Genomic DNA, 27,633 nt, shown 5'->3' on the forward strand with positions numbered 1-27,633 from the left:
TGTAGTCTTCTCCCCACTCTGGAAGAAAAACTCAAAGAGCGGAAAGAATCCACTTCATGGGCGTTTGTGTTCCAAAGGCGATGCTCGCGTAATTTGCGGCTTCTGTTCCTCGAACTGGCAACCTACTTGGTTCCATAGACTGTACGCCCCGTGGGATTCCCCAGCGTGTAGTCTGACCCAATAAATTATGGGTGGAACGGTAAACTGACTAGAGAAGCCAATTGTGGGTTGGTGGTGATTACCTGAAGTTGTTATATAATACTTAGCTATCGTAGAGGGAGGCAAACTCCATAAAGACAGCGGCACTCCTGTCTTAGACATAAACATGCGTTAAGGGGCTGCCTCAGAGGTCAAGATGAGATTGTCAACAGTACTCTCCTGGAAGCTTCTAAAGAGGACTGGTATAAAAAGAAATCTGGAAGGTGGTACGGTGCCCTGACAGGGTGACATTTAACTTTGGAAACTTGAAAAAGATTTAGTAGAGTTAAAAAACATGGAATAGAGAGAAGCCCTGTTGCCATGAGAGAGGATCACCTCCATACGAAGGCTGACTCAACTAATGTACCTGTCAACGGTCTGCATCTGCTGTACAGGCACTATTGTACAGAACTGAAAGCATTCGAGTGTTGGACTGCTAATGATGATGGTGATGAATCTAGTGACCTAATGCAGGCTGTCTGAAGATGCACCAAGATAGAGAAGATCTGGAGGGACATTGAGAAGACTTTCTCAGCTATGAAGTTATGACCATTTACACTAGGGTCCAATGGCACTGCAGGATATGTGGAAGGTAGCAGCGCACTCAAGACAGTTTAAGGCACTAATTGCCCTGATACTGCTGGTGAGTGACATGCCATGATATAGCTGCAAGATAGAGCGAACGCATCGTAATTGATAATGCAATATGTGAAGGAGGATGGGCTATTGTGTGGAGCAGACACCTTTATTTATTGCAATAGACCCATCATTGCCAGGCTCATGAACTTCAGGGACAGAGATGCCGCCCTCAGATCGGCCCGTGACAGGGGTGACGTCCAGTGGCAAGGGAACAAACTGGCTTTTTCCCCTTACTTTACCATCATGGTTCAGGAGGCAAAGCGTAAATATCAGGGAGGCAAGGCAGCCTTGAAGAACTTGGGGCTCAAATACGGCATGCTGTACCCTGCGAGGTTGAAGGTGGCTCGCATATTTGATACACCAACGGAGGCACAGGAATTTTGCCAGACATACAGGAAGAACTGCTCTGGGAAGACTGGGATGATTGATGTACCACACCCCGTTTCCCCGTCCTGGGGGGGGGGGGGGCGGGGGGGGGGTGTCACAGGACAGCGTAGAACTCTTCTCCCAACCCGGGACTGGTTGAATGATTTTCGCATTGATCATTGTGTCCTGCTATGTTTAGTTTAAACACACATTTTTCTCTTCTACGTGACGATATTGTAATGTTTGTTGCCCGGCCGGTGTGGCATTGCCATGCCCTATGGTGAATACCAAGGTATCTTTGTATAATGTGTTCTCTTTGAGATGTACGTTTTTGTATCCTACTATTATGTTGCTGACTTCATTGCGCCATCAATTGGTTAGTATACAGTACACAGTACTTTGGGGTTAGCAAGAGGCAGGGTGGTGGGTGGGGGGGTTATTTGCTCAGTTTCATTGGTTTTTGCAGAATTGCTGATCGAGTTGCTAGTGTGCGGTGTGGGAATGCCATGCACTGCTTGCGCTTGAGGTGACGGTGTTCCATTGGTCAAGCTAGGGCAACATCCCGGTCCTTCCAGGTTTTCCTTGATCTCATGGAATGTTAGAAGTTTAAATAATTCCAGAAAGCATAGGCAAGTTATCAACTATGTTGTCAGACATCACATTGACCTTGTGTTCATGCAGGAGACACATCTGTCTAATTCCGACCCCACTCCTATCACGACGAGTTGTGGTTCCCATAGATTTTTTCCAATTATAGTCGATTTGCCAGGGGTGTTGCAATTTTCATACACAAACGTTTCCCTTTCTCGCTACACAACACTTGGGTTGATGCTGAGGGCGGAATCCTGATCATCACTGGTTCACTGATGGGACACAGGGTTTCGCTGGTCGGTATTTATGGTCCTAATGTAGACTCCCCAACTTTCATCCATGAGCTTCAGGTTCGGCTCCTGTTGCTTGACCCCGGGCTATTGATACTGGGGGGCGATTTCAATTTGTTATTGCATCCATCCATGGACAGAACTTCCACTTCCTCTGAAACAAAGCCTCGTGCCCGCCAAGCCCTCAAAGACATTTGCACTCACGTTTCTTTGATAGATATCGAATGTAAACTCCAACCACATCTTCCGGGCTTCACGCACTATTCGGGGATTCATAACACGTGGACCAGGATAGATTATTGGCTTACCTCCCAGGGAATTGCTGGCTGGCTGGGCGGTGTGCTTACTCTTCCCCGTACACTCTCTGATCATTCTCCGGTTGTGCTCCTATTGAATATCCCTAGGCCGGGGGGCTACGAACGACAATGGCACTTTCCTGGAAGCGCGTTCTTGGATCAGGTTTTTAATGAGGAGGTGAGACAAGTGATTGAGGATTATTTTGACATTAATACTGGGCCAGTTGACACCTGGGCGGTTCTTTGGGAGGGGTTCAAGGCATATATGAGAGGAGTTTGCACTTGCGAAACATGCCGGAGTCCTACGAGATCTCCGCTCTACTCTGGATCGTATCGAAACTGATATAGCTACCCTAGACCGAGAATTATTGGTCGCGGCCTCTAGTACAGTAGAGGCTAAGCGTTTGGCCCTGCTGCTGGACTTCCGTGAAGCGGCGGAGTGGGAGCTATTATTCCTTAATAAACTGCATGTTGCTTGGCCTTATGGCGGAGGCGAGACACCTGGTAAAATATTGGCACACAACCTGCGCCCTCCACGAGACTTTGCTTATATCACGGAAAATACTGGTCCGAACGACACTGTGTTACGCTCTACCCCAGACATATGCGACTGTTTCCTTTCAAATTATAAATCGCGGTACACTTCAGAATCACTGGGGATTTGCGGGACCAGGGAGATTATGTGGCTGAAATCGCACTGGTCTATTTAGAACGCTATATGCAGGACTTTCTGTCCGTTCCCATTTCCCAAGATAGCATCCTAGAAGCCATCGATGCGTTACGAGGCTTTTCTGCCGATTTTTATAAAGCATATAAGGACATCTTGGTCCCGCGGTTGGTGGAGGTTTATGCGGAGGCGCTGGAGGTGGTCGCCCTTCCTCCGACATTTAGAGAAGCGGTTATCATTCTCCTGCCCAAGCCAGGCAGAGACCCTAACTTGTGTAGCTCCTATAGGCCGCTATCATTACTGAATCTCGACTATAAAATATTGGCTAGGTAATAGCAATTTGTTTGTCATTATTAATGGAGTCCATTATTTCGCCGGCCCAGTCTGGCTTTGTACCACATAGGTCTACTTCACTTAACTTGCGGACCCTGTTTACTGTATTGCACAGGATAGACCCCGCCACTCCTGCTGCCGCCGTCGTCGTCCTGGATGCCGAAAAGGCATTTGATTCACTGGAGTGGCCCTTTTTCCTGTCGGTCATGCGACGCATGGGTATGCCAGAATGCTTTGTTTCTATGGTTGCGCTTCTGTACACCAAACCTACTGCTAGATTACTCCTGAATGGCACCTTATCCGACCCTTTCCCTCTATCTAGCGGTATGAGACAGGGTTGCCCCTTGTCCACACTGCTTTTCATTCTTGCGATGGATCCTCTAGTGAGCCATTTTCAGGAACGACATTTGCACCGTGGCCTTCAATTCCGTACTGGCCCCCTCTTAGTCTCACTCCATGCGGATGACACTATCTTATATGTCAGGATGCCACATCTCAATCTGGAACCTTTGATACTGGAAATTATCCGATTCAGCAGGTTTTATGGGCTAATTATCAACTGGCATAAGTCAGTTATTTTCCCACTAACGTACAGCACGACTGCCTGGACTTGTGAGTTCCCACTTGAGTGGTGCAATGACGCGGTTAAATACCTGGGGTTTTATGTCCACATTGATACCACCACTATGATCAGGCTTAATTATAGCAGAGCAATTGACTCCCTTGAATCGCAGATCACGAAATAGTTATGACTGCCGTTGTCAATGGCTGGGAGAGTGGCCATCATCAAGATAGTGATCCTCCCCCGGTTTTTGTATCTTTTTTACAATATTCCCATCCCCCTTACAAAGACCTTTTTTTCACAAATGCGTACACTGTTATTGCGCCTTGTTTGTGGTGACAAGACACCTCTGGTTCGCTGGCAGACCTTGACCCTGCCGTATGAGAGGGGGGGCTTTGGGGTCCCAGATGTTTATTTGTATTACCTAATGGCGCAATGTGGTTATGCGCATGTCAGGTTTCACCCTGATGCCCGCGTCTCATATTTAAAACCAGAGGCGGACCTGTTACTCCCACGCCACCTCTCCACTGTCCTACCTACGGGATTCCCCCGGGACCCCCAAGACATCCAGACTAGTTCCACTACATGTTGGGCGTGGGACAGATTGCGTAGATTGCTGGGATTTGAGCTGCTCTATTCTCTGGAGTTGCCCCTGCCTAATCCTTCATGGTTTCCAATTACGGTTAAGTCTTGGTTTAGCATACACTGGAGAAATTTCACATCCACACCATTGGTGACCTATTTCCTGAGGGTCATGCCTTCTCTGTATCTGAGGATGCCCGTTTTACAGAACGCTCCTTTATGGACACCTTTGTCATCACACATATACACTCCATGCTTCGGGCTACATTCCCTTCATTCCCCAGGGCTCCTGAACCCTCCCCGCTATTGCTGCTACAGAACCCTACTGGCGCACACTTGGTTTCTAAACTTTATAAGCAATGTGTGATGACCATACCTGTATCTTATGCCAGGGTGCGTGCAGCTTGGGAGGTGGACTTAGGCAGAGACCCATCACTGACGACCAATGGGAACAGTGCTGTAACGTTACCAAGGAGGTTTCATTGAACAGCAGGCACAAACTGCTTCATTCTAAATTCCTCCGGAGAATGTATCACACTCCCGCACGTTCGCATAGAATAGACCACAACAGACCCCACCATTGCCGGAAGTGCTTGGCTCCATTTGCCGACTTTGCTCATCTTGCCTGGACCTACCCCAAGATACACCAGTACTGGTCCCTCGTCCACTCCACACTAGGGGACATACTGTCCATGCAATGCAATTGGTACCCACTCCTGAAATTGCACTGCTGGTTTACATTGTCAACTTCCCTCCAAAAGTCAGGAAATTGGCGGCTCTGGGCTTTTTATTGGCCAAACGAGAGATTGCTCTATTGTGGGGTAGCAAGAAGATCCCTTCCCTGCAGGCATGGCTCCGGAGTTTGGCATTTTGTAATGTAAACTGCGAAGAGTACTCCACTCTGATCCCTAGATCGTCGCGACCAGTGGATATCTAGGGCCTGTACAGAGATTACATAGCCAAACATCAATCTGTCCAGGAATCGCAGACTGTTAGCGGTATTGTTCCCGAGGGGATTGGTTAGACATCGGTTTTGGGGAGGAGTGTTACATGAATGGTCTGTTTTGTCCCTTCTGCCGCTGTTGTTATTCATAATGTTTTTGCTGCCATTGAAGTCTCGTTGTATTGAGGACCATTTTATTGCTTTCATTGGATGAATGCCTCCGACTCCTGGCCATGGTGCTCCGTCTAATCACACCAATATCTTTGGACATTTTCCATTTTTATTTGCTATACCTGTGTTTTCATATATTACCGATGCTGTATTCCGCACTGTAATGATTATCCTATTCCTGTATGCAAAAACTGGGGAAATAAAGTTTAAAAAAAATTCTGCTTGTATTACAATTTGTTTGCATACCCTTTTTGGGATGCATTTTACATCTTACTTACATCTCTCCCGTTCCCCGTTCCACCGCATCTGTGTGCTGTTTGAGTGGAGGGACGCGGTTCCACCCACTGCTTTTATATTGCTGAAGCTACATTACGAAATAGAAGACTTGACTCACTGGGCTGAACCTGCATATTTTAGTAAAGCACTCGCACTTTTCCCCGCTCCCGTTTCACCGCAGCTGTGTGCTGTTTGAGTGGAGGGACGTGGCTCCACACACTGGTCTCACTCTCGCGGTACCGCGAGCAGTATATAACTCATATGTGTGATCGGCCGCACAGCGGGCGCTCCAAAGGCAAGCCTGTCTGTGCCCGTCCGCGACCGGATCACAGCCAGCGCCAGCTATGCTGCCAGTTTGCAGAGACTGGAGAAAACTTGTTGGACTAGAAGTGAGCATTTATCTTTTAAAGTTGAAAAATGTGCGATGGGCAATCGCTGTAATTTGGCTACTGGGGGACTTCCTAGCTCGTGCCCTCTTGCAGTTGGACCCGGGGAGGGCCTGTCATTCAGTAAGTAAAGACGTGTTTGAAGACGAGGAAGAGCAATCACGTCACACAGATTAGAGCATGCCTAATCAATTGTAGATCATTGATAAAACACGCCGAGGATGTATGGCTACTCCTGGCGGATAATGAGTGCGAGGTTGTATTACTGACTGAAACATTGATAAAGAATGATTCCATGGCGGTGGTGGCTTTAGCCATTCTCCAGGGATTCAAAATTTGCTGTGCTAATAGGGACGGTGAGAAAAGAGGAGTCTCCGCTATTATTTTTAGGGACTCCTGGGAACTAACCTCCTCAGCACTGGCTAATATGGATAAGATCACAGGGCTCAACTTTTGTATTAAGGTGAGCCCGACCTCCTCCCCCACTGGCCTCCTGGTTTATAGACTTCCTGACTGTAGTTCTGATACATTGTTGGATATTTGCAATTTGGTGGTTCAAAAATCTATTTTGTTTTCCATCTTCACAGTTTTGGGGGACTTTAATCTTCATGGAGTTGATGGTAAGTACAACCAGGCCTGGCAACTGGTGTCCTCTCTTACAGGGGCTAACTTAATTTAACATGTCACAGCCCCCACACATAAAGCTGGACATACCCTCGATTTGGTATTTACTAATATCCAGAATTTAAACATGGACACCCCGAAGCAAAGGGTTTGGCCAGACCACTGCCTTATACTTTTCTCCTTTAGCCTTGGAAGATCACCGACGCATTCGGACACATTTAAATACCCACTCCTTCTTAAAAAGGAACTGGAAATATTTGACTGAGGAGTTTTTGGGGCCTCTTTTACAGACTACCCAACCTGTTCTATCTAAGGATCCCAACACTGATGCCCTGGTTTTTCATAAGTGGATTGCGACTGCTGTTGAGTCCACTGCCCCAGCCAGATTGTCCAAATCACTGAGAAACTCCTTCCGCTCCATAGTTCTCAGAGTCCCTCAGGTCTCTGAAAAGTAATTGCAAACGCCTGGAGCGTCAATGGCAGGTGAATTATGCCACCGAGGCTAAACTGGCATATGAAGCCTCTTTGAAAGAGCTGCATAAAGCAATTAGGGCGGCCAGAAAAGAGTACATAGCTACAAGGAATAACAATTCTGATAAACCTGACAAAGAACTGTTTAGGTGGGTTAACTCTTTTCTTCATCCCCGTGAACGAACTACTGATTCTCAGCCGTCGAATTCTCTTTGTGAAGAACTCTAACTTTTTTGACAATAAAATTCGTAGGATCTACAGTTCTTCCATAGACAGAGCTGAAACCATCAAATCAGATGGCCGTGATGGTAGTGCCTGGAAACATCTCTTATCCTGTTTTGCCCCTAATTCTGAGCAGGAGGCACTGGCTGAGATGCTGAAGTGTACGTCAGGTGCCCCAGGGGACCTGAGTCCCCCAAAAATATGGAAGGAAGTAGCCCACTCTGCCTCACAGGTGCTACTCCACATATGGAACACCTCTCTTGGCTCTGATACCTTTCCTGACTTTTGGAAGAATGCAACCCTCCTGCCTTTCAAGAAAAAAAAACAATGTCGATGCCGTTGTCTTGTCTAATTATAGACCCATTTCCCTATTGCCAGCTCCAGCCAAGATGCTGGAAAAGGCGCTCCATAGAGAACTAGCTAAATATACAGAAATCAATAATATTCTACATGACATGCAATCTGGCTTTTGAGCAGGTTTTAGCAAGGACAGCCCTTGTTGAGGTGGCCGAATCTGTAAGGGCAGCATGGATTTGGGGGCTTCAGCTATGCTGGTGCTCCTGGATCTATCTGCTACATTTGATAATAATAATAAGTAATAATAATAATACATTTTAATAAATTTTATAAAGCGCATGGTTACACTGGGAGCAGTGTGTCCCCGCGCTAAGAGTGACTGGCCTAGGCAACAGACGGATCCTCCCCACCCTGTTCTCCCCTATTAACCTCCTCAGTCTCTAGCCAGAGGGAAGAGGTAGGTTTTAAGTTGTTTCCGGAAGATACGTTCCGAGACTTCTGATCGCATTACGTATGGGAGTTTATTCCAATGTTGAGCAGCTTGTACTCGGAAGGAGCGTCCACCCATCCAAGCTCTTCTGAACCTAGGTACCTTCACCAGCCCTTTCCCGGAAGATCTCCGGTCCCGGCCCGGGATATACGGATTCAATAGATCCAGCAAGTAAGATGGCCCCCTTCCCTGCATGATACGATGGCTGAACAGTAGGGTCTTATAAAGCACCCGTTCTTTAATCGGAAGCCAATGGAGGGATTCCAGGGCTTTCTTAGATGATGCTCTTCTGGGTAATTTCAGGATCATGTGTATCTGCTGAAGCCTAGTGATACATCTGCTGTTGGCTCCTAAGTACAGGGCGTTCCCATAGTCCAATCTCGAGGTAACCAGAGCATGGACTATGGTCTTCCTGGCTGTCGTGGGGAGTAGGTCCAGTGTTTTCCGCATAGTTCTCAAAATGCGGAAGCATTGGCCGGCCACCCGAGTGGTATGCTGCTCGAAGGAGATCTTGCTTTCTATCCAGATACCCAAGTTCTTCACTTGTTCACTAGGTGAGGGTAAAGGCCCCAGCTCTTGCGGCCACCATGCAGATGTCCACACCGATGGTGCCTGTCCCACCACCAGCACCTCGGTCTTACTGCCGTTTAATTTCAAGCAGTTATAAAACATCCAAACTGCTGTGGCTTGAAGGCACATTGAGAAGTTGTTGGCTGCTGCCCCGTCTAACTGTGCAAGAGGCACCACCAATTGGGTGTCATCTGCATAGGTTACTACTTGAACCCCAAACCTCTCCGTGATCTCTGCTATAGGTGATACGTAGAGATTGAAGAGGGTGGGGCTCAAGCTAGACCCTTGGGGCACTCCCTGATTAAGCATAACACTCCTAGACCGATGATACAGTTGATCATGCTATTCTGGTTCAATGCCTTCTGGATTTCGGCATTGGGGGAACCACCCTGGAGTGGCTCAAAGGGTGGCTGTACAACATTATCAGTCGGAGCAGAATCACTTGTGGTGTGGGGTGCCTCAAGGGTCCGCGTTAAGCCCACTGTTGTTCAACATCTACTTGGACCCCTGTTTTCACTCATTGCCAACTGGACGGGGGGGGGGTCAAGGCAATATCCTATGCCGATGACACCCAGTTGGTGTTCCCCTTCAAGTATCAGTCAGCTGAGGCCTTTGAAAGTTTTAAGAGCCGTCTTACAGATGTTGCAGTTTGGATTAACAATAACCAATTTAAATGAAATGCTGAAAAACGGAGGTGGTGATCTTTGGTACCAACAGCCCACCTGATTCGGACCTATGGTGGCTGCCATAAATGGGGACACCACCCACCCCAATAGGCTTGGTTAAAAATGTGGGAGTTCAATGGGAGGCTGACCTGTCGTTCTCCTCAATTTCAGCAAGTAACATCCTCCTTTTTTGGAAAATTGAGGTACATGAGAAAATGTTTACATCTGCTACCAGAAAACTGCAGGCGTACCATAGTTCAGGCAACGGTGACGTCTAGGCTGGATTATGCGAATGGCCTTTATTTGGGACTACCGACCTATTTGGTCAAGAGGCTGCACTTGGTTCAAAATGCTGCAGCACGTTTGATCAGATGTGTGCCCATGCGAAACACATATCCCCAAACATTAAAGTACTTCACTGATTTCCAGTGGCCATGAGAATTAAATCTAAGGATCTATCCCTAGCTTTTAGATCGTTCCATTGTCTCTGCCCCAGATATTTGAAACAGCGTTTATTTGTTTACAAACAATCTCGCCTATTGCGGTCTAACAGTCAGTCTGCTGGCCACCCCACAAATCAGGAAGGAGCCCTGGGGTGGCAGATCCTTTGTGGTTAAAGTAGCTAAACTCTGGAATTCCTTGCCGCCTGCTTTAAGGCAAATTGATTCAGAATGCCTATTTAGGAAGGCAGTCAAGACCTGGACTAATCCTGGGGGGTGAATTGATGTCTGACCTTTTTATGTGCTGTCACTTTGTCGTTATAGCGCCGGGACACCACCTACGGGAGGTACCGGTTTTGCGCTTTATAAACGGCCATGTTATTATTATCGTGTCTTAAAGTTTGTGATGTTTGTTTTAATTTCTTGTACTTTTATTTTCAGCTGTCTGAAATAGAATAATAATAAATATGAGATTTCCACCTGAGGGCCTTTCGCATGTCGAGGATATTTACCCTTGTCGGTCAGCTGCCCCACCTTGCACACATGCTCAGTAGTACTCCCCGTTGTACTTTTGCACCAAGCTGCTGACCTGTGTAATATTGTCTATACGCTCTAACCATTCAGTCACTGTGAGAGAGCAATATTTAAATAAAGGGGGGAGGGCATAGCCACAGTTTCACATGTGGTTATAAATATGGATCGCTTTGTATATTAGACTGGCCATTTTGAAGATTGTGCTACTGTTTTGGGGTACCCAGTGTAAAGTGAACAGGACGTTTTGATGACATTGGTTAGCTCTGTGCCTTATTTTCCATTTCTGTGTTGTTAAACGACTCCTACTTATGCTTATCCAATAGCCTTCTGTTTAATTTCAGCCACCTACCATTTCGAAAGCCATACCTCGGAGTACTATGTACTCATTCTCTGCCCCCAAAAAACGTTCTTGAGTCTTTCAAATAATATCCTACTCCTGTTTTGGCTCATTTATTATTTATTGTAGCGTAAGAGTAATGCAGAGTATTGCAAATACATGTTTGCGTCCAATCTTATTAATTTTCAACTTAAGCAGCACAGGTATGAAGCAAGCAATGTATTCGACACTACATTGCTGAAATACAAACGATTCCTCAAGAGTTAACATAGGGACCAAACAATGTAAAAAAAAAAAAAAGCAGACCTCAAACATGACACATTTAAGCAATTTATAGCTCAAACTGTCTGTTGGAAAGTGGATTATTAGTAGGGGCAAATGTGTATCTGCCGCTGCCAATAAGGCTGCTAACAAAGTATAAGGCTCAAAATAGGTCTTAGAAAATTTATCCAGTGCTCAACCCTTGGTAGCTTGGCTGTGAGCAGGCCGGCCTAACTTCAAAGACAGGTATGTAAAGCATTTAAAAACACAATTTCAGTAAATAAATAGACACAATGCACAATAAAAATCCAACACCAATTTATAAAAATAGGAAATGTATATCTTTAAAATGACACCAAAACGACAAAAATCCAATGTAGGCAACCGGAGATATGGATTTAAAAAGATTTAGCAATTTTTGGCACATAGAAACATATAGCGTCTTATCTGGACATCTGGTCACGATAGTCCGGGTCAAAGTTTCAGGACGATCGTGATGGAACCCTGCGATGCTACCCCTTGTGGAAGGTCTCGTACAAAGTTTTTACCTTCTGACTTCAAAACTTTTCTGGAGCTTTTCTTTCGAGTGTCTCTTAAAACTCTAAGCCAGTCCGTATTTGGTGAGTTCGCCGGATTGCCTTGAGACAAGCTCCCGGTCAAACTTATGGAAGTCTGACCTCTGGAGCAGTCCAGAGGTACAAACCTAGGATTCAGGCAGACAAGCAGTTGAAGGTAGGCGGCTTGGCTTTCGTGGTTGCTCCCGATCACCTTTTCTTTGTTCGGACTTAGAAACCTTTATGGAGCTTTTTCTCGCTGGGTCCCTCGATGCTCTTCACCAACTTCTGAAACTTCTTCCTGGAGTTCCCCAAAGGGTCCCAAAGTGTCTCACTCACTCCAAGGGTCTACAATCTCCTAGATGGTCCTTGAAAGTTGGGGACTTAGTTCCCACAATCCACTTGGACAAAACCCTTACAAATCCACTGGTAGTTCTCCAGGTTGAGGATCCTTGGTGGTGATGTTCCAGGTGAGCTCTGTTAACCTGTAGCTTGCAGGGAGTCCACTCTTTAGTTCTTTTACAGCAAGGTAATCCACAGGCTGTAGTTTCAGATGGTGCTGATTGTGCAGTCTTCAAAGTGCAGGCCTTAGGAAATGCACATCAAACTTCCAGCATGGGCCGTCTTGCTTTATTAAGTTTCAAGCAGCAGATCTGAGGGGCTCTGCCCTTCTCAGATACTCCTTCCAATTTCTCTAGGTCACTCAGGAGGTCACTCCTGTCCAATGGGCTGCAGGGTACCACCCGAAGTTCTGACCACTTCCTGCAGAGTGTGGCACTATTTTGCCCCAGAGTGCACCAATTCTTCCAAATTCATAATGGCTGATTTTCCAGCAGGGCGACAAGAGCTGACTAAACACCCCTAGGATGGCTAATCTCCATAGCCTCTTCCCCTTGCATCTGCTCATTCCTTCCTTAATCCTAGCATCTGGCTGGGGTCAAAAGAGTGGAGTTGTAAATGACACTAGTGTCTTCCTCTTCCCTTGAAGACCATTGTTCACAACTCTGCCCCCTACTATGGCATTCCTGTGTAACAGAATACTGCCCTCCCAGCAGAGCTGGTCAACCCCTGGGGTTATTTATCACCTATTTAAAGCAGCCTGGCTAATCCACTCTGACCAATCAGGACAGACCACTGGAAGGCTGAATCTGGGCTTACAAGAAGTTTCAAGACGTTCTTGTTTGTATGTACATTTTAGGATAAATTCAAAATTATCATATTGTTGGGTTTATTAATACCATTCTGGGAAGTCTTTGAATGGCACTTCAAGCCTTTTCCTATCAAGAGTTATTAGTTAACTTCCTGCCATGTTAACCTATGTGGCAGGGGATTTGCAATGGGAGAAATGACTTGGGCCATTTTTTCACCACCAGGGCTTATAAAAACATATTTTCTAAGTACCCTACATATATCTACAGGACCCCCACCCCAGGAACACCTACGGGGGACTTTAGGGGTTCTAAATATGTAAAGATATTGCAGATCCTTCCTCCACAGTGCTCCTACCACCAAAGTCGATTTTGGGCAGCACTTTATCACAATGTTAGGAGTGAAATGTGCAATTACCCAGGGCATATAAAGCTCATTTCATAAGGGTACTCCTTATAAATACCTGATTCCCCACCCCTGGGACACCTAGGGGAGACCTTGGCGGCACCTAATATGCCCAAACATTGTAGGTCACCCGCTTTTAAGAGACCCAAACACCAAAGTCGAATTTGGGCACAATTTACTTTTTAAAAGCAGTCCTGCAAAACAGAGCCACTTTTAAATTGGCCTCAGGCTTCAGCAATGCACACATGCAAGTGCAGAAAGGGCTGCATGCCTCTAAACTGCCATGCCCTATCATATACTAGGGACTAATAGGTAGTTTCTAGCTCCCTGCCCTATTATGTACTATTAGGGTAGGTCATGCCAATCACAGGGGGACCCCAACGTATAGTGAACCCTAGTGTATGTAGGCGTTTTCACTGGATTCTAAGTGTTTCAGCTTAGCACTGGCCCTGGTTAGGCAGAGCCCAGGGTCAGTTACCACCAGTACCAGTCAGCAAAAAGTTGAGGAGTGCCCAGGGCACAGGCTGACTTTCCAACACCATCCAATAAAGTGCTCTAAACTCCTCCCGCCCACACGTTACAAGCCACCCCTGCATTGTACTCTGAATCTTCCTCCTTTGCCTCTTCAGGAACCCTAAATCGTCACCCATTTTCCACGTCCTTGCTATATAAATCATTCCATGCGCAGTATCGCTCTACTCCTAACTCATTGTTTGTTGCTGATTTCTGTTCTTTCTGCCTTCTTCATTTCCCGTCTAAACTCCTGGAGCAAGCAGTCCTACTCCGATGGGTTTTGCTGATTGGCATGCCTATAGGTCATGGGTGTAACAAGGTCCTGGACCTTCTCCCAGCTCTTCATATCTCACTTTCAAAGTGTTTCCTAAAGGTCTACAGCACAATCATCTCAAACGGATGGAAAGAATCATGAATCAAGTTGACACTGATGAAAAGCCATCTGCACACAGATCTGCTCAATTCTATACAAACCTGTGTTGATCATTCTTTGTGGCAGTATTTTTCCATGCTGGACCACTTATCTCAGCCATGTCCATCTTGCCTTACTATTACATATATGGAAGCGATCTAGTTGGGAGTGAACAAAGAACTTGGTCCATAAAAGTTCCTTTACCCTTTAGAGTGGACATGATCTACTACTCAGCATGCCATTATGAGTCTCATTTTAAGAAGTCATTTTCTTCTTGGCAGAACATTCTGGAATATAGATGTGCTTGTACCATACAATATTACCTTGATAGTCCTGCTGTTGGCATGTCGTGCACTTGCTTGCTTTTATATTCCATTATTGAAGGGTTCTGGCTTCTTGCCGCTGTGATGGTCTCTTACTCATGGAGAGAGTTCTCATTTCCGATTTTAGACCAACTTCTGACACACAAAATTCTATACTGTGAATTCGAATTAAAGTCTTAACATAATTGTAATTTAACCCTTTGGGCGTGGCTGGAATTCCCCCACTGTGCTGGCGAATTTCACCCAAATTGGACGCCCGTCTGACGCGCTCACCCACTGCGACGTCGGACAGCAGTGTGCCGTCCGGCGCATGCAATGGGTTAAGACTGATCTAGACAAACGGTTCTAATAACAGGATTTGTAATACTTTTTGCACGGATGTAAAGGTGATATTTGGGTGGAACTTTTTTCATGAACTAGCTACAGCTATCTCAGGCACAGAGAATGCCTCCTAAATAAAAGAAATTAAAATGTTAAGCCATACATCTAGCAGTAGCAAAAAGAACAAATTGTGGACGGAATGTTGAACAATGCAAACATTCACCTCCAGTCACAAAGATCTGGGTTTAATCCATTGTTCTTTTACTCACCACGCTGCCCCAGTTTGGACTCAGCCATATGCAAATCAGTCTTGGGCCCTGCTCCTCATGGTAACAGACCAGCCCAAACTGCCAAGCATCCTGGGACCGGTTTCGGGGTACCACCCCTCATCAGCCAGGCTAGCTTGGATGCAGTGAGCATGGGACCCACTTGTGAGCATATCCTTCCCACTTAGGGCAACAAATGCAAAAAGGACAAATGATTGACGGAATGATGAACAATGTAAACATTCTCCCCCAGTCACAAAGATCTGGGTTTAATCCATTGTTCTTTTGCTCTCCTCGCCACCCCAGTTCGGGCTGGACTATTCCCATGGGGAGCAGGGTCAAGATTGATTTGCATATGGCTGGGTCTAAACTGGAATGGCATGGTGTGCAAAAAAAATATGGATTTAGGCCCAGATCTCTGTACTGTGGGTGAATGTTTGACCTTGTTAAGCATTCTGTCCATCAATTGTTCTTTTTGTATTTGTCGCACTAAGTGGGAAGGGTATGCCAAGACATAGGTCCCGCGATCACCATGCAGTTGGAGTCAAGCTAGCCTGACTGATGAGGGGTGATACCCCGAAACTGGTCTCAGGATGCTTGTTACCAGTCTAGGGAAGACCTGGCATTTCGAGTGGGGAGCAGGTTCACTACTGATTTGCATATGGCTGGGTCTATACTAGAATGGCATGGTGTACAATGCAACAATGGATTTAGGCACATATCTCTGTACGGGGGTGAATGTTTGACATTGTTCAGCATTCCATCAATCAACTATTCTTTTTACATACATCTAGAAGTGGCAATCTTAGGGTACAGATAAACCTCAATTGCTCATTCTTTTTCCTTGCTCTGACAGAAAATGTAGTGTTACAACCTCTTTTCAAGTTTCCTGACTGAAGTCAAAGAAGCAAAATGAATGAAGAAAACAATGGTACAGTTTCTGTGCAGTTTAATACAAATTCTTGCTTCTTTTGTGGTATTCCTACATGACCAAGTTGGTGTCAAACAACGTGTAGACCATTGTTGGCATAGGTAAAAGCATCACCAGAGGGTTCTCAATAGGAACATGTCCCTACCGACAGATAATATGAAAGTTCTACTAGAGGCATCCTTCTCTGGTTGAATGTCATGAAGGTGAAAGCAGAGCTAGTTGCGAAGGAGGACGACGCCCTTTCTTGCAGTAAAAATTCCTGGTGAAGGCCACAAATTCGATTTATAAAGTAAAAAAATTGGGCGTTGGGTATGCCTATAAGCAATGGCTTTCGGTCCATATTAACGCATAGGTCAAAGGGACAAATGTATTCTGGAAGAATAATACGCCTGCCAATGTGCAACCACCATGTGGTTTAACCAGACTGCAACACAAAACGACACTGTCCTCCCTAAGAAAAAAATCCAGAAACTGGAGATAATCCAGAACCAACAAATACATTGCGCTTGAGTCTGACAAGACTGCATACCTAAATTATTGAAATCCATACACTGGCTCAAAGTGAAGCAAGAGATCAATTGATCAGGATCAGAATAGCCAGGAAAGGGATCAGAATAGCCAGGAAAATTGGCTTAGTGTTAGATTTGCACCTAAAATCTCAGAGCCGCCATCACCAACAAAAGCAGATTAAACCAAACAAGCAAGGAGGAAGGACAATAGGGATAGTTGACCCCATATATTGTACTAATCTGTACTAAGCATTGAAGGTGTAACAAGTTCTTCTAATTTAGAAACGTTATCAATATCTCCCCATTCCAATAAGCCCTAAATCTCTCTTAAAAAAAGGGCAAACTTCAAATCTTAAAGAAAATAGGCTGTGCAACCAACTGATCTGTTTGATATGGGGTGAATCGTATTCCACTTTATGGTCCCTAAATATGACTTTATACATGCATAAAACCCAACTGGGCATTCTCTTCCAGGCTCTATCCTATCTGGCTAGCACCCAGACATTGTCCCCGAACTGGCTAAGCTCCTGTTTTCAATTGGACGCTAAGCAGTCTAACATCAGCAGACTGCATCAAACCTTTATTCTGGTGACTATGAAACATCTTATGTATACATCTTCATCATATGTGAAATAGAAAGAATTTGACTGGCTGTACGATGGTCAGCCGCTTTTAGGATAGAGGTCTCGTCTCATCAGGGCGCCCTTCGCAGAGATTTAGTCTCTTCAGTTTTTACTTGTGATAAGGCACATGTAGATTTCTTGTTACTGCAATTAATGTCAGCAGGGGTTGGTAGTGTTAGGCCGCCCCTTACACAGTGGTCTTCGTTGTCAGTTTTATGAATACAACGCCAATTAATAGTTGAAAGTAAAGCTTTACTTTACACCCCCACCTCACAACGATGTCAGTTTCCAACTGTCAAAATAGCACACCAACTTTCCAAAGATACGCAGCATACAGAACATTACAGTAGATGATCAATAGGAGAATAAAAGGAGGGGGTTGGGAGAAAACTAAATATGGGAATGGATCATAACAAAGAGTAACAGTAATCCAACATTACAGCAGAAACATGTTCATTGGAATTTTCACACCAGCATCTTAATACAGAAGGTTCTTACCGAGGCAGTGTATTAGCCAGATATTCACAATTTAAAACTCAGTGACCAAGTTTTGTGGAGATGAATTTGTCAAGAGCGGGACACCGCATCTACCACAAACAAAGAGGTTACATCCAGCGGCAGCTTCTCTGCTATGGCAGAGGAGCAAACCCCCTGCCCCCCACCCAGTCAGTAGCAGCGGCAGCTGCAAAACTAGAACAATTAAAACAATCCTTAACCATGTTTATTATAATTTTCTTTTTCCTAATGCCATGGAGTCTTGGGATGGGGCCAGAGGAATGACAGACACAGGGGGAGTGGTAGTGCACTGTTCTCAGTGCGCATGACGGTTTGGCCAGCCGTCTCAGGCTAAGTCATTCATGTGTAGGCGCTCAACAATCCATAAGGCTCCTGATGTCTGCAAAGTAAGGCTACATCACACTCAGGCTAAGGGATGCAACAGACTGGCACATCCCAGTTACAACTCCTTACATTACCTCAGGCCAACATGGGTACCATGTATTCAACCAGATGAAATGTGGTTGAGAACTAGGTGAGGCACAAATGCAAAATGTGACTCTTCCCTAGTCTGTGCAAGCACAGTTTTGGAATACTTTTCTGACACCTATGCAGTAGCAGGCGGAACGGATCAGGGGTGGCGAGGAAGGTGGGGGGATATGTTAGGATGTAAAAAATAAAAAATAAATGAACCTCTTCGCCTCTCTCCCACATGGTCTCAGTCTCTCTGGGGCTGAGCAGGAAGCAGGCAGGCTTTCTCGCCTATGCCAACCACAACACTGCAATGCAGTGTTTGTGATTGGTTTGAGCCCCATGGAGCGCCATGGATCTGTGCTCAGCCAGGGAATGGGAGCCTGGGCATGTTCTCCACGCAGGCTGTAATGCAGCCTGTATGGAGAACATGAAAAGTGCGCATGACTGTTTGGCCGGCCCGAGAGGGCTGGTCAAACAGTCATTGCACACTTAGAGTGGGCAAACCACTCCTCCCTGGCTCTGAGAGCAGAGGAGCCTTGTCCGTCCCTCAAAGCTGCACAGCAGCAAGAACTAATAAAATGATAACTTCGAGTTATTATCATTTTATTTGTTCTTTCTTTCACTGCTTTGCAGCAGTGGGGTGGCTCATCTACGCCTTAGCGGAGGAACCGCCACTGCTCAATTGGTCTATTACTCTAAAAATGTTAATTTGCACCTTGATTAAATTATGGATAGAGCAAAATGCTTGGCTTTTGTGCCTAAAATATATATATATATATATATATATATATATATATATATATATATATATATATATATATATATATATATATATATTTATTTATTTTAGGCACAAAAGCCAAGCATTGCTGTAGAAGTCAATGGGAACTAATTTGAGAAAGTCACAGGGAAGAGAAACAATTGATGCACTGTGCTGGCCCACTACCCAGTCCAGTATGTTGCAGTGGGTGGAAGGAAAATGTGATATATATATATATATATATATATATATATATATATATATGATCCATTTTTTTTATACTGGACAGTTCCCCCTACAATAAAGTTTAACAAAAACCAATACAAAACAAACACTGACAAAGCCAAATGACTGGGAGCCAGTACTGGACCTTCTGGCTTTGCCAATGCTTAATTTATTTTGTACATGTGCAAATTGCACTTTTTAAATGGTTCGCAAGTTTGTTTCTTATCTTAACAGCACTGTGAACTACGCCTTAAGTGTCGAAATGTGTTATTGTGTTCCAGTCGTGAGACCTAAGGAATCGCGAACCCTCAGAAGGAGCGCGCCCTTTGGATGAAGATGAACTCAAAGTAGGCTTTCCAAGCGCTACACTGCAAAAGCAAACCATGCATTCCAGCGCACCTGGTGTACATCTCATGAAATCACTGTATGCAGCGTCTCAGCTGACTCATTGTAAGGGATTAGAATTGTGATTTTACCCCTGGAAATTCAGGGAGTAAATCAAATCGTTTACTGAACTGCTCATGTAAACTGCTTTTTAAATGTTTTAAAATCTTAATTTTTTTATTTATATTTTTATAGTAAAATACAATCATATATGCAATTGCCTGGTTAACCGCAGCTGGTCAAGAATATTAGTCAATCAATCAAATTAACTTTATTTCGGTTTGTTTAAGAACCATAAAAGTACATCAAGTAGTAAAAAAAAGACATTTACAATAATAAAATAATACACATTTGAATCTCATTTTGAATAAAAGCAGTTAGCATGTGGTTTTTAGGGTGATGAAAAAAAACACTAAAGCAAGGAAATACATTGATTAAATATTCAGAACACAGTGAAAGCATAGTATTACTGAATTAGAGTAGCTTAGTACTACCGAATCAATTTCCGTCTAATTAACCACATTGAAAACAAGAATTTAGCAATAGCAGTAACTATTAGTGTATTAGTATCAGATTTTAAAATTCTGAAAAACTCTACATGGTTCCTGACTCCTAGGTTCACACATAGCTGTATAATCCATTTTTTCCTGCTAACAGAATAAGCAGGACAAAACAAGATCACATGGATTAGGGATTCATTTGGATCATTGCAACCTGGGCAAGGGCGAACTGGACCCGCTTTCCATTTATCAGTGTAAGAGTGGAGGGGTAGTGTGCCATATCTAAACTGTAGATACAGTTTTTTTGCTAAGACAGGTTCTATAATGTCTAATTCCTTCTCAAAGCTGTAGACATTTTTAAAATCCAGAAAGCTGTCAGTGAGACTAGAAGACCTGGCTGATCGAAGGACCTCTTCTAAGTTGTAATATTTTATAGACTCAGCCAGGGTTTTCTTTGAGATAGATTTGCATGTGTCCTCCGGGTTGGACCAGAGGTTCTCCATGCCAATCCTAGACGCCTGCTCCCTTATAAAGGATAACCACTTTATCCTCCCTACACTTGGGCGTGCCATCACAATCTTCAATTCATCTCTATAGCACTCTAGCTCCGGGACGCTCCACAGTCTGCGCCAATAAAGGAGCGGGCGTGAGGCAATAGCTTCTGCAATGGGCCTCAAGTTTAAATCCAACCTTAAAGGAACTAGAGGAGTGTTTTTTGGTAAGGAGAGCAGATGTCTAATAAAATTATTCTCTGTTATGCTAATCTCACTCACTGGACAGTGGCCCCAGAGTTCAGCTCTGTAAAGGGTGGCTGATCTGGTTTGAACTTTGTATATTTCCAGTGGAACACTGACTACTTTATGGACACAAGACTTCTGCACCTTGAGAATCCCACCCGTAGACTGAGAGAGGGTTAAATTAGCCTTAGTCATTTGGGTTACCCAACTCATTTTATCATGTAAGGTCAGACCTAAGTAAGTGAAATTATTTACCCTTTCCAGGAGTCGTCCATCCATTAACGGGCGTGGACAGTTTATTGCATTGGCATTGAACACCATATACTTTGTTTTGTCTATATTAATCACCAAATTCCTGTTCCTACAGAATTTGGTGAATTGGTCTAACACCCGCTGCATCCCCATAGGTGTTTTTGAGAGCAGCAGGGTGTCATCCGCAAACATAAGTGCAGGGAATTTGCCACCAGCTAGATTAGGGGCGTCAATGTTATGAACACTATTTAAGTCGTCGACAAGGCCATTTAAAAAAAGGGAAAATAAAGTAGGGGCAAGTACGCATCCCTGCCTAACTCCCTTCTTAATAGGGAAAGCTCTCGTCGGCTGGCCATATTTGCCATAACGTACCTTTGCATAGGTTCCTTCGTGGAGTCTTTTAAATTGGTGGCATAAGTAGGGTGGGATGCCCATTGTTGTTAATATACTCCACAGTTGGTTCCTGTCCACCATGTCGAATGCGGATTTGAGGTCCACAAATGTCAGGTAAAGACTACCCCCTTCCATGACCACATGCTTCCAGTATAATACCTGGAGCCGTAGTAGTTGGTCGATGGTGGATGTTTTGGCACGGAACCCTGCTTGCAGGTGGGAGAGGATGTTGTTCTCACTAATCCAATCTTGCAAGCGCTGCAAAAGTAGTTTGGCGTAGATTTTTTGGGTGACATCAATAAGACTGATTGGCCTATAATTTGATGGGTCCAACGGTGATCCCTTTTTATAAATCGGGATGATTTCGGCCCCCAACCAGGTATTTGGAATCTCTTGACCGTCAAGAATAGCATTAAATATGACGGTCAGGTAGGGGACCCAGATCTTCGGCTCTTCTCTGAAAAGATCACCAGGGATCTTGTCCAACCCTGGGGCCTTGTTACATTTTAGTGCTTGGACTGCAAGTGTGACTTCCGACATGGTAAAGGGTGTTGGAAGACATCCAAGGTCCAAACTCGAAGACATCGTTAGTGGTACTTTATGCTGGGGAGCAGGGCTAGAGTAAAGTTTACCAAAGAATGCACACCAGGCTTCCTCAGCGATGTTAGGATCGATCTTTGCCTTACCTTCTGGTTTCCCGGTGTGAACCAAGTTCCAAAAGGTTTGGGCATCTTTCGTTATTAGGGCCTGTTTAATGGCCTGCCACTTCTCAGTTTCCCATTCAGATTTTGCGTGGGAAAGGAGATTCTTATAGGCTTTCCTTGCGACCATAATGGTAGCTCTATGGCCTTGTTTTAGGGCAGAGATTAGAGTAGTTTTCGCCCTTCTACAAGACTGGTTATACCAGGGATTTGTGGCACATGCCTGTCGGTTAGTCTGCTTTACCGATTTATAGAAGCTTACCGCTAGGACGAGCATTAAGTCATTGTGTATGTTTAAAAGTTTAGCATCTTTATCAAGAGTGTAGGCACTTTCGAGCAGTGTTTTTAGTCGCTCTAATTGGGGAGTGACACTATTATACAGTGATGGCAAATTGTCTGCTGATGATTTAATGGAGGCCCAACGGATTCTCTTGCCACCCTGTAAGATCCTAATGTTACTGGAGGGCATATCATCAACTTGATGCTCCCCATCGGGAAGTGGCAATTCTAGATCTGCTACCAAAGGGTTGTGGTCACTTTCTGAGCGGTCAGGTACATGGAAGTATCGAATCATGTGCCATAAAGACATACTAACCATAAGATAATCTATTATTGATGAATGGCCCATTCCACTATAGGTACTCCTTCCTGGGCTATCCCCCGGGAAGCGACCATTGCAAGCTCTAAGTGAATATGTATATGTCAATGATGTGAGCTGCATGGCCATAGGTGACCAAGATTTAGTTTGATAAACATTTGGGGGCGGGATCCGGCAGGCATCATCCTCATCAGTTGTTATTAGGGGAACCCCCCCCAAGTGGTTCATAATGACAATTAAAGTCCCCCCCATTATCACCTTGGTATCACTTGGGAGGGAGTTTAATAAGGCAGTTAAGCACTCTAGAGTACGGAAAACCGCACCCCCTAAGACAGGGCGTAGGTAGATGTTAATAATCGCTATTTTGGGTGTGCTAGGACGAGTAAGGAGGATACATAGTATATCACAACTATTGGTATTGATCCTTTTAACCGAGAACCCAAGATGGACACCCACCCATATTGTTAGTCCACCAAATGGTCTGCCTCTAGGACCCTTGGTTTCAGGCTCAGCATAGGTGACAAAACCCATTCTGTGGTGGATAACCCTGGCCCATGTCTCTTGGAATATACAGATACCATGGTTATCCACATAGTCACACCACTCCATATTATCTAGCTTCGCACCCAAGCCCGCCACATTCCATGATATCAACAATAGATTTTTATCACTACGAGACAACTGGTCAATTAACTGGTTCGGGGATATAGTGTTTTCTACAATTTGGTCACCCACTTCAGGCCTCGTCTGCACCGTAGTGAATTCATGATTGGTTGTGGTGCAATTAACCTCATTTATACTTAAAGGGGAACTGGCACAGTGGAGAGGTGTGGTTGGAAACCTTGTCCTACTCTGGGTGACCTCCTCTACTAGCCCCCCTCCAACTACTCTTAAATCTTTAGATAGGGGGGCAGCCATAGCGGGGAGTCAATCGCAACCATCAAGGCCAGAAAGGGCGCCATATCTGTTCAAGGTTTCCAGTGGGGTAAAGGGAATCAGGTGCTCCATATTTCTATTCCCCTGCAGATGCTCTAGCCCCACAAAGGGCAAACTGCGACCGCTGGCAGGGACTATATTCCACTCTGTATTATTCCTAGTAGGCAAAGGCCTTTGGAGATGGCACATATAACTATTAGTGGGAGGCATATGAATGTTCCTGATATCTTTGGGGTCAGTTAACCCCCCGGTGTAGAGGACAGGGGTCATATACGACCTTGGATAGAAATATGTTAGGTCGTATGGGACTACAGCAGTGTTCAAATTCCTAGGGGGTCCTGTTAGTATGGACCTAACTGCTTCTGGGTTCCTGAAATTGATAACAACTATGTCTCCCTCAATATTTTTTTCCCTAGTGCCCAGCCAAGGCAGGCGTCTAACATGAATTATCTCCCCGTCGATGTAATATGGGAGTGGTCTGTTTTGTCCTAACCAATGTAAAATCTTATTCTTGAGTTGGGGATGGCCCTCCTTTCTGCCTGCTTCTAATGGGGGGACACCTGTGAGTACAACTACGAAGGGTAGCGACTCTGGGGGTAATTCGACATTGGGACCATATAGTTTATCGTTAGTCGGCTTTGCAGACCTCCCCTTACCCAGTTGCTGGCTCTTAGTGGTAGAATTAACATCACTCTTCTGGGGATCTCTTACAACCTGGGCCGTAGATTTTGATGCTGTTTGGACAGGAGCCTGGGCCTGTAGTGACGCCAAGTTTTTCTGCTGGTTGTTATTCACGGGCTTACTGGTTACAGTATTTGCCTTAGCAGGATTCTTGGTCGGGTCTACAGAGCTCTGTTTATTGCTAACAGGGGGTTTAGTTGCTCCATTATTGCCACTGTTCGAGCCGTTTGAAGCCGGCGGGTTGGGAGCATAGACAGTTGGAATCTGGGATAGAGTTGTCGGGACAATGGTAGGCCTTGGGGAGGACATGCGCACACTTGTCTTATCAGCATACAGTGCCTCCAGATTACCTAGTCGGTGCTCCACCCTTTTTAAGATATCCAGAATAGGCAGCATGAAAGACCTGAGCAACTGCTCAACAGTGTTCAGCTCGGTATTAGTAGGGGGAGTGGTTACTGGACTTGGGGTGGGGACAGCCTCAATTTCCCTCCCTCGGGTGTTAATGGGTTGTATAGGTTGTAGGTCTGGAACTGGTACTGCTATGGGCATATTATCAGTTGTTACCGAAGTTTTAGATGTAGTACCGCCAGTGGTCTTAAGTTTTGGCGGCTTACCAAACTCTGTATGACTAAGCTTGCCTCGTTGAGGAGCTCCTAACCCCCTCCTCTTTTTAGAAGCCGGTGGACCGTGGGCTATGGACGTAACAAGAGGTCTGCCTGTCCTTTTGGGCGGCTCTTTGGGGGGAGGTTTTGGAGCATTGTCTACATTAGGAGAGGGACTGGAGACAGACGAAAACAGAACATTAGGTGAAGACACAATCAGTACGGAGCCTGTGGGCGGTGGAGTACTTCTGAGGAGTAAAGGAAATTTATCCAGAGATAATGGATCTTCATAAGGTGTGTCAGTAATAATGTCCGACATAGTGGATGGGGATGCCAGATCAGTACATGGTCTATTTTTCAGGGACTCAATGGAACGACGACGTTCAATCCTACGTTCAAGAAGTGAGTCATCCTTGTCCAAGTCCACAGAAACCCTTGGGAAATAATTATCCAATGTTTTTTTACTGGACCCCACCACGCTGGAGTTCTCAGTGTTAGCAGCCATGAGTAAGAGCCTACCTTACAGACTGGGTCCAATGATGTCCAAGTACAAAAGTAAAGCTTTAGGGGGGTAGCCCGGCCCGTCCTCGTACGTCCCCGGACGGCCACAGACGGTCCCGCCCTTGTCCCGGGCTTCTCCCGGCGCCCTCCCGCGCACTCCCGCGCACTCCCGCGCCGTGGGGATCTGCTACTGTAAATAAGTCATCCGATAGGGGAGAGGAAAGGGAGGAGCCTGCAGGGAGAGCGTCCCAGGTGTTGGTAATTGGGAGTTGTGGGCGCTCCTGGGACTTGAAGTCCTGCGCCCACAACACGCTCGCAGCCCTGCAGGTCCCCGCAGTCACAAGCAAGTTTCCCTCTGCAGCGACCACCTCCGACGAAGCGGGACCCGCGCAGCGGGTTCCGCGAGCAGTAATCAGGCCAGAAAGGTGATCCTCGGCGTCTCAGCAACCCCAGGACACAGCGTGAAAAGAACGGCAGGAATCAGGGTAAGAATATTAGTACATTGTTGTCTATGCGATTTTCTCATTGCAGGTTCGTTTTTATTGCTATAGAGGCAGGTGTAGGAGGAAAGGATAGGAAAGTTAGCAGTAAAAGAGTGTATACACTGCAGAAACCATGCCTTTACCCTATTGCCGATTCGGGCTAGTATTGCATTTTTCTTTCCCTTGTGTACCGTCACTGTACTTTGATGTATTATTACCATGTAGTTTGCTATCGGTTTGCAGCCCTTTTATTCTACCGTGGTGGTGTTTATATTACAGCTTTCCATACCTCTTGCGAGGCCTATAGCGCTACATATGCGAATAACTAAATGCAATATAAACGAGAACCCGCTGCTAGTTTAAAGCATTAAATGTGCCAGTGAGGGAATGGAATGACGTATATTTTTCTTTCAGCGCAAACAATTTGTCATGATATGGCGGCGCCGAGGGATTTTCTTTCTTCCACCTTAAGTATATGTAATAAACAACAAACACGCGGCCCTGAAGGAAATGTGCTGCGCGGCTCTTCTGCCTCGTGGCTGTCGTCAGACCCTCCCCGGTGGGTTGGTCGTGGAGTCGCAGCGGGGCCCGGTGTTGTTCTTTATGTAATTGGGAAGCAGCTCCTCGCATTACCAGCGCTGGCGGGCTGACGCAGGAGAGGCGAGAGGGACTCGGGGTGCTCCTTCCTTGACTGGAAAAAGTACATCCGAGCTGGGGCTGCGCAGCTCTTCGAATGTTACACATTTCTGTGGTGTCTTTCACCCGCGAAAACAGGAATGAACTTAATTTTTTTGCAGTTTTATACAGCGCCAACTCGGCCCGAGGGCAGTGGAGCGCTAGATCACTTTACACAAGGTTAGACGGACATTTTGTTTTAATCATAATGGTTTGCCCAGGATCAGAGAACACCGGGACTTGAACACGGTTTCACAGTAGTCAAACCTGAAGCTCAGTCCATTAGATCGTGCCCTCCACGGTGCTTCAAATACGCTTCGGATGCGCCCCTTTGGTTTCCTTAATCATATTATCCATGAAGGGCATGAAAAGGTTGATAACGTGAAGCTTTTTGGCATCTTTCTTTATTATAGTTACATTAAATAAGTAACAAACGTGGTTTTATGATGGGACATTGCATTCAAGCACAAATATGGCATTGTCCATTATACCTGTGGCAGGTACCCCTGATTATATCTGCTTTTGAGCATGTAACTTTGCGTTGCTGCATAAAGTCCTTTCAATTCAAGACGGTCTCGTAATTCTTGGTGGGCATTTTATTCCGCCGAGCATTTTCCCAGCGGGCTGGGGCCCTTGAGGCCGTGTTTTAAAGCTCCTGCTGCCTCTGTCACTTTCCCCAGCTCCCTAAGGTTAGGGTGACCAACTGGCATGGGTGCAAATTCAGGACAGTGAGTGTAAAAATTCAGGACAACGGGTCAAAATTCAGGACAAATGGTATTTTTACAGACCCATCGGAGGAGGTTGCACAATAGTATAGAAGTAAGCAAATAGACCACCACTTAAGTACAAGTGAAAATAATTTTCTATTAGGTTGAGTCAAATATGCACTTGATTGTTTTTCAGTATGCGTTCAGCTTTGAGCAAATGTGCAGGTCTTTTTGTGGTAACAAAACGGCCCCCAACCCACCATTCCAGCCTCCCAGGGAAATGCCTGATGCCGGGTCCGGCCTTGCAACCACC

The 27,633-nt window shown here is 45.4% G+C and overlaps 1 protein-coding gene across 2 annotated transcripts in view; it reads left to right on the forward strand.

Moving 5' to 3' along the window:
* RNF128 (ring finger protein 128) overlaps window positions 1-27,633 on the forward strand; it is a 657,937-nt gene that overhangs the window by 555,661 nt on the left and 74,643 nt on the right. The gene's annotated exons all lie outside the window — the stretch shown is intronic.

This window comes from Lissotriton vulgaris, chromosome 4_1 (assembly GCF_964263255.1).
Source record: "Lissotriton vulgaris chromosome 4_1, aLisVul1.2, whole genome shotgun sequence".
Lineage (NCBI taxonomy): Eukaryota > Metazoa > Chordata > Amphibia > Caudata > Salamandridae > Lissotriton > Lissotriton vulgaris.